Source organism: Jaculus jaculus, chromosome 2 (genome assembly GCF_020740685.1).
Source record: "Jaculus jaculus isolate mJacJac1 chromosome 2, mJacJac1.mat.Y.cur, whole genome shotgun sequence".
NCBI lineage: Eukaryota > Metazoa > Chordata > Mammalia > Rodentia > Dipodidae > Jaculus > Jaculus jaculus.
This window is the reverse complement of record NC_059103.1, coordinates 191,908,375-191,923,901: the sequence shown is the minus strand read 5'-3', so window position 1 is coordinate 191,923,901 and position 15,527 is coordinate 191,908,375.

Genomic DNA, 15,527 nt, shown 5'->3' with positions numbered 1-15,527 from the left:
CAGATCCACAGTCCTGGTATCCCCTTCACCTCCACTGCCACCCATGATTCATTGTCATATCTTCATACAATGTCATTTCAGGTCCTCCATACAGGGATTTCAACCCTGTTTCACATTTTCACATTTCAGCAGCTCCAGGAAACCACATCCACTTCCTGACCCACTTTCCTGCATTTTTCATGCTTACAAAACCAGTACCAGGTGGTCAGCATAGATAAGTCTGTAAATCCAGGAGGAATTAAAGTTTAACATAGAAAATCAGGATATTGTTTGTTGCAGTCCAGTTCGCATTGCTGGTAGAAGTCACCCAACCAAGAGTAGCTTCTGGGAAAAAGAGGTTTATTTTGGCTTACAGGCTTGAGAGGAAGCTTCACGATGGCAGGGGAAAACGATGGCATGAGCAGAGGGTGGACATCACCCCCTGGCCAACATAAGATGGACCACAGCAACAGGAGGGTGTGCCAAACACTGGCATGGGGAAACTGGCTATAAAGCCCATAAGCCCGCCCCCAACAATACACTTCCTCCAGGAGGCATCAATTCCAAAATATACATCAGCTGGGAACCTAGCATTTGCAACACCTAAGTTTATGGGGGACACCTGAATCAAACCACCACATTCCGCCCCTGGCCCCCATAAACTGATAATCATACATGATGTAAAATGTAATGCATTCAGTCTGACTTTAAAAGTCCCATAGTTTTTAATCAATCTCAATGATGTTCATATATCCCGATAGTCCAAGATCTTTTAACTGAGCCATAATACCAAAAAATAACCTCAAAAAACCCATAATGGCACAGAATAAATATTCACACTGCAAAAAATGGCATTGGGCATAGCAAAGAAACATTCAACCAATACAAGATTTAAAACAACCAGGGCAAACATCAAACTCTGTAGCTTCAAGTCCAGCAACTGTAGCCAGTGACAAATCTTCAAGTCCGATAATTCTAACCAGCAACAAGTCTCTGGCATTCCAATTCCGCCCCTCCAGCTAGGCTACTCACAGACCTGGGAAACTTCATCGGGGCCGGCAGCTCCTCGGCAGCCATCTCATGGTCCCGGCATCTCCACTGGGTCTCCACTGCAATCCACGGTTCATCCTCATGGCCCCATGGGGTCTCTATGCAGGCAACCAGCAAACCTGTTTCACACTGCCCATGGCCATTTCCAAAACAGAAGACTGTGTTGCAAACTCAATGACCCTCTTTCCAGCATTTCTTATACTCCACGATACCAGGTAGGGTGCCAATTTGTTAATCCAGGGGGGAATAAAGCAGACTTTGAAGAACAGGACACTCCTTGATCATTCAGGCCCCTTCTAAAGAGTCGGCATTCTTCTTGTTGCCCCAGCGCAGGTCAGCTAGCCCAGTCTCAAAGGTTGTAATCTCTCAGTTGCAGCTGAATGGGCAGCAGTTCACCCAAAGATTTTTCTTTCTGTGCCATATCCCTCTGCTCACATCAGTTCATTTCTATGCAAAGCAACCCTGCACAACTACTTAGGACATGGGCACAAGAGCAAGCTTCTCACACAAACTGCTAGCCCAGTCCAGGCAAAAGCTCTTTCTCACCCTCATAAGCCAAACCTCACAGTCCATAGTTCTTACTGCCTTCAGGTCTTTCAGCTCTGACCAGGATAGACCATCAAGCTGTACTTACAGCACTGCAAGGCATCTCTTAAGCCAAGGTTTCAACTCCTTCCACATTCCTCTTGAAAATCAGCTACAAAAGGCTGAAGCCACATAGTCAGGTGTCTAGCAGCAACCCCTCTCCTCGGTACCACTTTACTGTTGCACTCCAGTTCGCATTGCTGTTAGAAATCACCCAACCAAGAGCAGCTTCTGGGAAAAAGAGGTTTATTTTGGCTTACAGGCTTGAGGGGAAGCTTCACGATGGCAGGGGAAAACGATGGCATGAGCAGAGGGTGGACATCACCCCCTGGCCAACAGAAGGTGGACTACAGCAACAGGAGGGTGTGCCAAACACTGGCATGGGGAAACTGGCTATAAAGCCCATAAGCCCGCCCCCAACAATACACTTCCTCCAGGAGGCATTACTTCCCAAATATCCATCAGCTGGGAACCTAGCATTCATAACACCTAAGTTTATGGGGGACACCTGAATCAAACCACCACACTGTTTCAGAATTCTTCCTTCAAACCTCCTTGCAAATGAATTTTCATTCCAGCTAGCATTAAACTTCCATGGGTGAGTTTTCACCCATTTCATCTTTATCACCATCCCATTGCAAAAAACTTGGCCCATCTTTAGTAATAGTAATCTCTGTAACAATTAGAACTTAAGTTTAAAATCAGTGTCTGTGTCTATTCAAATTTGCTTGAATATTTCCTGTTATAAATTGTATGGCTTTCATATATCTTTGTTCTATAGTTCTGCCAAGCACACCAGTCCATTACCTTTAGACTCATCTTTGCTCACATTCTCAGATTATGAGCTGAAGAATGAATCCAGACTCTCTGCCAGTAACCAAGTTCCAGAAACAGTCCTTCCCCTTTGAAAGTTCACCATGCAATTCTTCCTAATCCACAGTTTTCCCTCCTTCTTGGATTTTCACATTCCCACTAGAATAGTCCAACAAGCTTTATTTACAGGGCTGCAAATCTTGTCCAGTCCAAAGTACATTTATATGCCTCCCACAAACACATTGCAAAATGCCAAACCCCACAAGGCCAGATTCATCACAGAAATGACACCCTTTTTGTCTTGGTGCCAATTTTCTTTTGAAGTTACTTTCTTGTTATTGGGATAAACACCTGACTAGAAGCAGCTTAATGGAAGAAAGGGTTTATTTCAGGCTTAAAGATACCAGGGGAACCTTCATCATGTCATAAAGAAGCTGGCTTATCTCATCATTTATAGCAGAAAGAAAACAAATAGAGCTCAAAAAGATTCTCTGTATGTATCTTAAGACATTGATTCAATCTTTTCTAGCTATGCCATCTTTGGCAGTGTGACTGTTTATTGTATGTACATTTAAGCCATATTTTAATTTTATAGGTTTTATTTTACAGGGTTGTACTTAAGAGACTGTCATGAGTCTTAAATGAAACTTTGGACCTCTGAATGAAAAGTGTTGTGATTGATAAAACTATGGGGAATTTTCAAGATGTACTGAATACATTTTTATATCCTGAGATGTTAATGAGTTTATGCCATATTTTGGGAACTGGTTTGATTGTTTATTTTTTTGAGCTATTTATATATTCAAAATATTAATCCTCTGTCAGATATATAGCTGGCAAAAATTATATCCCATTTTATAGTTTGTCTCTTGAATCAGTTGATGGTTTCCTTATCCTTACAACAACTTTTAAGTTTCAGATCCCATTGGCTGAGTATTTGAAAGACAAAGTATTTCTTTTTTTTTCTTTTCTTTTCTTTTTCTCTTTCTTTCTTTCTTTCTTTCTTTCTTTTTTTCTTTTTTTTTTTTTTTTTTTGAGGCAAGCCCAACAGACTGGCATTTTTTATGAGAGAGAGAGAGAAATAACTGGCACTTCAGGACCTCTAGCCACTGCAATTGAACTGCAGACATGTGTTCCTCCCTCCCACCCATGCTCATGTGTGACATTGAGCACTTGCATCATTGTGCATCTGGTCTACAAGGCAACTGAAGATTTGAACATGAGTTCTTAGACTTTGCAGGAAAGCTCCTTAATGGCTAAGCTATTTCTCTAGCCCAAAAGACAAAGTTGTTGACATAACCTTTCCTCAATCTTCTTGCACACAAGTTAGCTGGGTATTCTCTACCATTCATTTACAATTAAACTAGAAACCAAGTATACTTTCCCCTCATTAGTAGAGATTGATACTAAGTAGATCTAATTAGATATGTTTGTTATTGCTATACAAATAATTTTACTAAGAAACAACATTATAGCTTTATTTTCTTAAAGTTTATACATATTTTAAAAATGTAATTTATTTATTTGCAGAGAGAGAGAGATAAAGGAAGGTAGAGAGAAAAAAAGAGAGAATGCAGGATCAAATAAGCCCTCACCTTCCCATTACTCTTAAAGTCCAAAGTATTCTCTACATTCTGAACTGCCCCTCCTTTGTTGGTGATGCTGAACCAATTAACTTCATTCCTTGGTTTTCCCTATTGTTCTTTTCCTTATAGGAATAGTGCCACTCTTGCTATTTCAAAATATGCTGAGAATTCTTTCACTAGGACTCATATATGAATTACAATTTCCACATTTTGGTCTTTGCACAGATGTTGAGTTGATCCCCACATACATGTTACCATCTCAGAAAAGATGCTTATGACCACACCATCTAAAATTCCTCATCTGCTCTATTTTTCAAGCATTTAATACATTAATTATTGCATGTTTGTTTGCTATCCCCTTAATTATAATGTAAAATGTGTAATATAAAAAAACCGATCTACTTTGTTTACTCTAAATTCCAGAAACTGAGAATAATTTCCACTAAACTACAGCTATACTATAAATATGCATAATTGTGAAATTTAGGTCAAATTATGACTTATTTTATAACTTCCTTGTTTCCACACTATACTTTATATACATTCATTAATATTATTCTTCATAAGGACATCCATCCTCAAAGGCTAGTAGTCATGGAGGAAAGAGAATGCCAAAAGTCAGTGCAATGTGTTTTAAGTACATATTATGCCTGCAGATTTGTTAGCATAGGATAATTCTCCATTATTACAATATAATTTAAGGATTCCACCCCTCTCAGCTCAGCGCAGCCCAGTTATGCTTTGTTTGTCTGTTGACAGCTCTTTGTGCTACAAGGATAGTCTTGAGTCCCACTTCCCTCTCACCCATCATGGTGTGTGTGTGTGGGGGGGGGTATATAAAACCATTTCTTGGTTTGGATGGCTTTTCTGCTTGTCTCCACTTCATAGTTTGGTGTGACTTATCTCTTTTATTACATGCATGATTTTCCTCTGTTTTCTGAATTTACCATGTGCTTACTTTCCTCACACTCCAAATATACCACATGGGTGCTCTCAACAACTCTAGGCTTGCTACCTATGCAATTTCTTTAAACTCGGGGTAAATATAATTCTTCTCATTACTCGTGTTATCTCTGAATCTCTTGGTCTCTATCTGATATCTGCCCTCTCATTTTCTTTTTCCTCAAACCTCACTGTTTATCTTATTCTCTAAAAATACATGATAGATGCCATGCTGGTTTCTCCTAAATCTTCCTACATAAGCTCCTAGATTCCTACTTCACATGTATTTAGGACTCTTTTTTCTCGCTTTCTTTCCTGGACCCCAACCTCCCTTAAATAAACCCCACAATAGGTAATTTCCCATCAATAAGCTTAATAATTCATAAAAGTACAATTTATGAAGCATTGTCTTTACAAATCACTTTTAACCCTTTTTTTTTAATTTTCAGAAGATCAGTGTTCAATTAATTATGTTTTAAAAAAATTTTATTTATTTATTTAAGAGGGAGAGAGAAAGAGAAGGAGAGAGACAAAAAGGCAGATAGAGAAAAGGGGTATTCAGGGCCTCCAACCACTGCAGATGAACTCCAGAAACATGCGCCATCATGTGCACCTGGCCAAGGTGGGTACTAGGGAATCAAAACTAGGTCCTTAGGATTTGCAAGGAAGCACCTTAACTGTTAAGCCATCTCTACAGCCCCAGTTCATTATTTTAGTCTTCCTCACAGTTTTCCCCTTCTCCAGAAAAGACAAAACGAAATTTATCATGTACTCCATGCCAATTATTCAAACTGTAACAGGCAAAGTGCTAATAAGGTTTTCCCATGAATACATTTTCTGGGATATTAATTTTACTGTACAACTTATTCTTAAAACATTTCTATCAGAGTTGGTAATTTTAGATTCTGATGACATTATTTTTATTTTTATTTTATTTTTATTAGCATTTTCCATGATTATAAAAAAATCTCGTGTTAATTCCCTCCCTCTCCCCATTTTCTCCTTTGAAATTCCATTCTCCATCATATTACCTCCCCATAACAATCATTGTACTTACATATATACAATATTGATGACATTATTTTTAAATCACAGCTTCTCATTTATATATAGGGTGTGTGAGTTGAAAATGTGGTTCTTGGGCTGGAGAGATGGATTAATGTTTAAGGTGCTTGCCTAAGGACCCATGTTCAACTCTCTAGATCCCATGTAAGCCAGACGCATGAGGTGACACATGCATAAGGTTGTGTATGCGCACAAGGTGGCACACACATCTGGAATTTGATTACAGTAGCTGGAGGCCCTGACATGCCAATATCCCCCTCCCCTGATCTGTCTTTTTTCATAAAAAAGAAAATATGGTTCTTCTATTGGCTAATACTCAGTTATTTAGATCTGGGAAAGAAGATTTATGACTCTTTCATGCTCAAAATCATTCCCAAACTGTATTTCTTGGACTTGGACTTGTATAGGCATGTGGACAGAACTATATCTTACATAGAAAAAGGGTGTCCTATGCTCGCTCCTAGACACTGCATCTCGTGGAGTCTTACCAGCTCTAATCTACCCAAACCACTGTTTCTTAACATAGGAACCAGCGTGCAAATTCATTGTAATAAACACCAATAAGTTCTTTTGTAACAACAATAATGTATGTTATTTTTCTCAATGTGTTTCTTCATTTCTCAGAAAAACTGCATGAGAAAGTATTACCCTCACTTTGTAGATGAGGAAATTAGGCATTTACTCAAGTTTATAAATGTCACAGGTCATAGCCAGAATGCAAAACCAGATTTCACCATATTTTCTGTACTGTTTCATCACACAGAGTTTCCTTGAATTCACTTTTTAGAGACATTTTAGAAGGGTTATTTGTAGAAGCTTGTGTGCTATGGGGTGTCCTAGCACTTATGAGCAAGTCACAAGGGAAATAACATGTTCCCCAATGGCAGTGTAATACCAAGACACGTTATTAGCAACAGACTGTTAATGGTGTACATAAATTCATATAGCACAACTGATGAATAAAAAATTTTTTTTAAATGGTTACTCCTTTTTCTTTTTCTTTTTTAATTTTTATTTATTTGAGAGCGACAGACACAGAGAGAAAGACAGATAGAGGGAGGGAGAGAGAATGGGAGCGCCAGGGCTTCCAGCCTCTGCAAACGAACTCCAGACGTGTGCGCCCCCTTGTGCATCTGGCTAACATGGGACCTGGGGAACCGAGCCTCGAACCGGGATCCTTAGGCTTCACGGGCAAGCGCTTAACCGCTAAGCCATCTCTCCAGCCCTAAAATTTTTTTGTAATAGAAACCTTCAAGGCTAGTACCAGAACATTTGTCTACTAAATTCACATTCCTTAATTCAAGCCTCAACACCAAAATAAAAAGTAAGAAAAAGAAAATAAAGGGAACCTTCAATGCCTAAAATCCAAGGTAAAAACAAAGACAGCATGTACCTTTTGGAAGATGATCACTTTGCATCATATAGTTTGGCATCCCTAAAATATATCTCCCATACCCATTTCTTTGACTGTCGTAGGAAAGGACATTTTGTGTACTATTTCCTTCTCTTCAATTGCAGTGGTCCCATGGGCTCTCATACAGGTATTCAGCGTCCAGAATCCCAGTTTCTAATCAAACCCAGGTGAGGATTTTCTATAGGGAAAGTGCTGTAAAGTGCAGCTATCAGTCTTAGGGAATAAAAAATTCTGAACCATTGGCATGTTTGTTTTATTGCTTTGGAGGGCAATGGGCACATGTAAGTCTCAGTAGATGGGCCTGCCTGTTTCCTAAAACTAAGATACATTACATCTCAACCATCTGGTCTAGTATGGTTCTCATTATAGAATGCACTGATTCTGAACATAGAGATACATTTACTCACTCTCCACATAGTTGATGGCAAATAGTTATGTTCCATACACTGGATTGAGCTGAGGATAAAAATGGACAAGCCAAGTGTGGTGGTGCATGCATTTAATCCCAGTACTCAGGAGGCATAGGTAGGGGGATCATCATGAGTTCGAGGCCACCCTGAGAATACAGACTGAATTCCAGGTCAGTCTGGGCTACAGTGAAACCCTACCTGGAAAAACAAAACAAAACAAACAAACACAAAAAAGGAACAGAGCACAGAGGCTTCTTACTGAGAACTTCCATGTATAAAACATACTGCTTAATTAGATTTACAGTACCAAGCCTGAATTCTCTGTCATGAAGTAGGCCTCAGATATAAAGAGCATCTGGGCATCTCCATAACTGCAATGCAACTTTGGCACTTTGACCACATCTTCCCTGGCTGGTCGGTTGTTTAGCAGGCAGGATGGGTCTGGATCCACTGCTGGATAAGATGGTGGATGGTTTTCTCCCCTGCAGCCTCTGTAACACTTCCCAGCACTGTGACAACTGGCCAGCAGAGAATAGGCTTCCAGCTTGATTTCTGAGTGTCCTAAACTAAAGTATGTGGTTTCTTCAGCCATAGAGTCTTCTGCCCTATGGCTGGGGAGAATATTAGTTCTAGAGGGAAAAGTTTGGAAAAATGGGTATTTTGTTACACAGCCCTCTAAAAGTCTATGTGAATGTTCATAGATTAGTGCTGGTCTCCCCTTTGATCAAAGGAGCTTCTTTTTGCAAATGGACTTGGCTACTGGGGAGACTCAAATCTCATCAAAGTGCTGATAATAAGTTACTGTTGAGTGCTGAGCAATGAATGAGACCTCTCCATCAAGCCCTGCAAAGCTCAGGAACATTGCAGAAGAGAGGGCCGAATGAATATAAGAGCCAGAGGAAATGGTGGGAGGAGTCCTTGGAACAAGAAATGTCTATTGTATCCATGAGCTCACAGAAGCTCTTATAACTGCACCATACGGAGCCTATCAACAGTTCAGCATAGATGATCAAAGGGGGGGAGTCATCAAAATGTATGAGTTGGAAAGAGGAAAGGGTTCTATGGAGCACTCCATAAATTTGGGAATGATAATCTCAAAGTTTAATAAATACTACCAAACATGGTATTGTAATACCAAGAAAATGGTATAGCAATTTATACTCCCAATGTGTGAGAGTTTCTGTTTTTGCATTTTTAAAAGTATTTTTTTATTTGTTTGAGAGAGAGAGAGAGAGAATGGGTGTGTCAGGGCCTCCAACCACTGCAAAGGGACTCCAGAGGCATGCTACCCCTTGTGCATCTGGCTTATGTGGGTCCTGGGGAATCGAACCTGGGTCCTCAGGCTTCACAGGCAAACGCCTTAACCACTAAGCCATTTCACCAGCCCTGTTTTTGCCTTTTAAGTGTTTTTTTTTTTTTTTAAACTAGGTGGTCATATCACCTGTACAACAAACCTTCTGTGTGTGAATGTTCTTGTCCTAAAAACGAGGAAAATAGGGGTATTTGTACCTTCTCGTTGGCTTTAGGAGTAAGTAAAATAACCCAAGTGGTGTTCTTGGTGAAGTGCCAAGCACAGATTACATACCCACAGACGTTTTATGCCACTCATCGCTGCCAGCTGCAGCCCTGCCATGGTTATCTGATTGGTCATTAAACATCGGCCAGAGACAAAGCTGACCTCAGACAAAGTGACCAGCTTAGTGAAAGGCAGCGAGACAGGGGAGCGTCTGCTCCGCCGAGGAAGCAGGGAGAAGTCCCCTCCGCAGTCAAGGGTGTTTGGTCGGGGCGAGAGACAGAAACGTTCGGCTACTCACTGACTCAATTGTCTTCCTTGCAAAAGGGGGCTCTGAAGTGCCCATTTCCCTGAGTAGATTATGCATCTCAAATGAGAATCCAATAGTCCGTTTCAGTGGGCGTCAGGGATGTCTCTCCCATGAGAATGAAGCCAGAACAGTGCCCTCACTGTGCGGAGGACAGACCTGCTTTCTGTCTGACCGGCATGGCTTTTTGCCTGCTTTCCTTCTCACAGAAATGCACGTTCTTGGGAAATCCATGGAGAGCCCCTTTCTTTGTCGATGAGAATTTTTCCATGTACCCTTACTTAAAGGGGTCTCCCGGGCCGCTTCTGCTGGAATGCAGAATCATCCTCTTGTCTCACTGGGTTCCACCTCGAGGAGAGCAGGGGCCTTCCCACACCCGAGCCCCGTTCAGCCCAGCTGGGCGGAGAGCAGTTTACCAGCAAAGCTCGGGAGCCTCGGGGCAGCTTTCCCAAAGTGGATCTGGATGGCCTCTGCGTTTTTGAAATTTCCCTGTTTGCTTTTTGCCTTGGCACTATGTAACTGACTCTCGGGGCTCACTTCCTCTGACTCCGGTCTGTGGTCACCGTTTTTTTTTTTTTTTTTTTTTAAATTTTTTTTGAGTGCTATGGGAGGATAGTAGCTCTAGCTGAAAAAGTTTCACCAAGGAAATTTGGGGTCCAATGTTATAGCAAAACAGCTTCCACAGCTTTCTCCTTACTCTCAGGATGTTGTGACCAATAGCCTGGCCTCATATCCTGGGGCTGGCCTATTTCTGACCATAATGTGGCATAGCTTTTCTTAAAATATATATATGTATGTATATATATATATATATATATATATATATATATATATATATATTAGAGAGACAGAGAGAGAGAGAGAATGGGCACACCAGGGCCTCCAGCCACTGCAAATGAACTCCAGATGCACGTGCCCCCTTATGCACCTGCCTTATGTGGGTCCTCTGTCTTTGTGAGCAAATGCCTTAACCGCTAAGTCATGTCGACATAGCCTTTTAAGATTATTTCTCTGGAAGCCAAAAAGAAATTCCCGACCTCTGAGGAGAAGAAAACATTGGTGAACTTGGATAAGGGACTTCTTTCCCCATCAGACTTGGCCTTTGGTGTTCTCATTGGAGGTAGGAAGAAAGAGAGGGAGAGAAATGTGGAAACACCAGCGAGAGTGCAAGGCCAGCGTCTAGTCAGAGATCTGCTGCCAATCACCAGCCTGGATGTAGGCAGGCCACATGCCCACTGTTAGTCTCTGCAACATCAAGAGCAAACAATCTGTTGACTTTAACCAATAATAATGTGTCTATATTGTACCAAACATATCCAATATACATTATGAAATTTAAAGTGTTGATAAAGGTATACCCTGTGTGTGGGAGTTTATGGGGATTCTCTTACCAGCTGCTTAAAATGTCTGGAAGTCATCCTTCATATTGGTGCATCCATGTGTGTGTGCTGTATCCATACAACACCCACGGGCTTGCCTGCAGCAGCCAGAGGTGGGCGTAAGGTGTCGGAGCCCATCACTTGAGTGCCTAAGCGTTCCTTGTGACAGAGTCTTGTTTAATGATTCTGGGGCTTGCTGATCGTGGGCCTCTTCAATCCTTCAGTCTCCGCTCCCCACAGCACTGGGTTCAAGGCAGGCTTGGCCACACGCGGCTGTCTGTGAGTTCTTGACAGTGCAGCTCAGGCGGCCTCAGGTCCCCTCGTGCCCTCGTGCTTGCACAGGATGCATGTGTAACTACTTAGCGCCTTTGCAGCCCTGGAAGGCAAACTTTTCTAAAGAATAAACACTTCAAAAAAAAAAAAAAAGCTGAATTGGGGCTGGAGAGATGGCTTAGCCTTGAAGCGCTTGCCTCTGAAGCCTAAGGACCCTGGTTCGAGGCTCCATTCCTCAGCACCCACGTTAGCCAGATGCACAAGGGGGCGCACGCATCTGGAGTTCGTTTGCAGTGGCTGGAGGCCCTGGAGCGCCCATTCTCTCTCTGTCTCTCTATCTGCCTCTTTCTCTCTCTCTCTCTCTCTCTCTGTCACTCTCAAATAAATAAATAAAAATGAACAAAAAAAATTTAAAAAAAGCTAAATAGACCTATGACTAGATCATTGGACTATAAATCAAAGCATACAGAGCAAAGGAGAGGTGTTGGTGGCAAGATCTGCCAAAGACTTAAAGAATTAACACCAATTCTTCACACTTGCAAAAAGAAGCCAATATCTTTCTCATACCAAAACTAAGCATCTCATAAGAAAACCACAGACTCAAGTCCTTTGGATACATACATATAAATCCTCAGTGCTTTCCTCCCAAGTCCTTGGATCAACATTGGGTTTTGTCTGAGGTCCTCACAGTCAGGAGTGAACTGGCTCTGTTTTAGAGAAAGTTGGCTGGTGTGTGTGTGTGTGTGTGTGTGTGTGTGTGTGTGTGTCTGTTTCCCCACCCTTTCCTTGAACTTTATTTGGGACTCCATGTTGCTAATGGGATAATATTCAAATTCCCTAACCAAATTTGCCACATTCTCAAGGATCCTACTTTTGTTATATAGGGCCACGTTGCTGTTATACTCAGTATTATAAAGTTAGTGGATTAAAACAAAGAGAATTCATTTGTGAGCAGTTGTGAAATCAAAAGTCTAAAGTCAGGATGTTTGCAGAGCTGCATTTTCCCTGCTGTTTTCAGAGTTAAATCTGTTTTCTGGCACTTTCCAGCTGCCAGTGTCCCTTGGCTGGTGGCCTCCTCTTCACCACACTGTTACCGCTTATCACATTTATTTTTACTCTCTTTGCTGCTCTAGTACTTATGAGCTATTTGGACTCTATTGGGTCCAGGTTGATAATCCAGTATAATGTTATGTTCTCAAGATTATAAATTACTTCTAAAAGCCCCTTTGCAATATGTGTTTACATGAGTCATACTCATTGATTTCCCACAAAGATGACTATCATGGTAATGGTTTGGACTTTCTTTTACTAGTAAGACTTTTATCGAACACCTGAAGAATTGCACCTAACACAAACAGTATATCCTTCACTGTAGTCTGTTTGCCATATTTAAAAATTTTTTTTTTCAGATTCCTGTCAGTTACATAGTGACTTCCAAATGGAAGTTATGTCACCCCATTATGAAGAAGTACACACAAGGGTTGGAGAGATGGCTTAGCGGTTAAGCACTTGCCTGTGAAACCTAAGGACCCCAGTTCGAAGCCCGATTCCCCAGGACCCACGTTAGCCAGATGCACAAGGGGGTGCACGTGTCTAGAGTTCATTTGCAGCGGCTGGAGGCCCTGGCACACCCATTCTCTCCCTCTCTCTCTGTCTCTGTCTCTTTCTCTCTCTGTCTTCTCTCTCAAATAAATAAATAAAAATAAAAAAAGAAGTACACACAAACTCTAGTTTGGGCTTTCCATAATACTTACATGATTTTACCTAACATTTTAGTTGTTTATAAGCTTTTAGCACCCCCCCCCCGCCCCCATCGTCATTGAAAACAGATTCTCTGTCCTCTGGTTAATACCGGAGGTTAGAAATTTTTGAGGTTGGGCTATAGAGAGTGCTCAGAGATTAAAGTCACTTCCTTGTGAAGCTTGGCAGCCTGGATTGAATTCCCCAGCACTCACATAAAGCCAGATACAAAGTTCTGCAAGCTTCTGGCATGGCGAAAGACCCTCAGACACCTTGTCACATATACATGAAAATTAACAAATAGATAAAAAGTCGGGCTAGAGCGATGGCTTAGAGGTCAAAGACACTGCCTTTGGCCTGATGGCCTGCATTCAGTTCCCCAGTACCCACATAAAGGCAGATGCACAAAAGTAGTACATGCACCTGTAGTTCATTTGCACCAGCATGAGGCCCTGGCACACCCATTCTTTCTCCTCTCCTTTACTTTCCTCTCCTCTCCTCTTTTTATTTCTCTCCCTTTCCCTCCTCTCTCTCTCTCTGTCCAAAATAAATAAATAAATAAAATATTTAAAACATAAGTAGACATTTTCAGGTGTTTAGTGTTGACTGAGAAGATTGAATATGTAATACTTGGGTTGTGTTTGTAAATCTGGGTTTTCACATCCTTATTGTCGATTAGCATTTCATGAGCACATGGCTTGCCTGGATCTTTCTTGGTTTTAGCATCAAAAAGCTAATGTCTTCCCTTTCTTCTGCATCCTGGAAAATCTAAGACAACAGATCAGCCTAGTCCTTGCAGATTCTTCCAATTCAAACTGATTGACTCAAATACTTTCAGAAACTGACCAAAACCAAGAGGCAACTTGTCTTAAGATAAACTCGAGTTTACTTTCTGGCAGGCTTTGAATTTCAAATATGAGTGAAAATTGCCAACATGTGAAAACTGCTAAATGGTTACCATCTTTGCCTATAAAACAAGATGGTCTGGCCTCAGTGTCCTGAGAACGAGCATGGAGTGAGTCTGCATTGCATTAAACCATGACTTTTAGTAAGAGAAATAAAAAAAATGCAAGCATTAAGTACCAAGGCAACACTCTGCTTAATAAGTGAGTCTTTATTTTCATACAAATGAAACTAAAATTTGAAAAGGATCTACTAGAGTCACAGCAATGTTGAATTTAAACTGGGTATAAGATAAGGAGATACAAGTATATTTGGTTTATATGTGCAAATACAAGTATATTTGTTTTATATATGGAGTCCAGGACTAAACGCAGGGCATTTTGTATGCTAGAACTCTCACTGAACTACATCTCCAACACTAGATATTTTCCTTTCTTGGTTTTTTTTGGGACAGGGTCTCTATACTGTAGGGTGACCTTAGACTTGCTTTGTAGCTAAGGCTGGCCTTAAATTCGTGATCATCTGTCTCTACCTCCCAAGCTCGTTTTTGAAATCACATCTCTCACTATGTAGTTTAGACTGGTCTTGAGTTTGCTATGTAGGCCAGGCTATCTGTGAACTCCTGTCTTTCTTTCCACCACCTCTCAGGTAATGAGATTATAGGCACCACCCTACTGGCATTGCTTTATGTTTATAAAACATGACATAAGTAGTAGATGATATGGGTTGGCAATTTTAAATTGGTCTTTGCTTCTAGTTATATAAGCTTGAAGAATTTGTGTAACATTTCTTAAGCTCAGATTTCTCATGAATAATTTGAGCTGGATTGTCAGTTAACGGAGAGGCTGTGTTATATTACTAGGACTTGACTACCTACTGAGTACTTTATGGAAGGCAAAATTGGTGTTGGCACTGAAAAAGTTCAAGTTTAGAGACCTTTGAGACCCAGACTCAGATCCTGCCTCTGTTAATTTAAAGATGTTATAATCTTGGGCCAATTTTTTAAACCTCTTCATGGTTAAATTCCTTTCCTAATATAGATAAGGGTTTTAATTGTGCCCTCACCCTGTGATTTTTTTTACATCAATTAGACCAAATCATCTATATTCAGAGATTAGCATATAGTAGGTAAATAGTGTATATTGCTATTATTTAAATAACCATAGCTATCTAAAGATGAATAAATGATCCTAATATACTTAGATAATATTCTCAGTTTTGACAATAGAATGCTTCTAGGTTTTGAACTTTACTGTTGCCTTCAATTTTCCATAGTTTAAGAAACTTGTAAGATCAGTGCTTTGAACCACAGCATTTTCAGACTTGCTTTGAGCCTGGAAATGAAGTTTTCCTGTATCTCTCATTACCTTGGAGCCTCCATCTCTTCTTTGTTAGAAGGACATAAAGAAGTTTCTCTCCTGGAGTTAGCTCTTTCTCTCCTTACCAGACTCCCCCATGTAAATGCCTCCTTGGGCTGTCCTCTACCTAACTTCCATCTAAGTTGCTCTCTTTCTTCACCTAGTAGCCAGAACAACAAGTCAATTTGGAATACAGATCTGAGTATACCC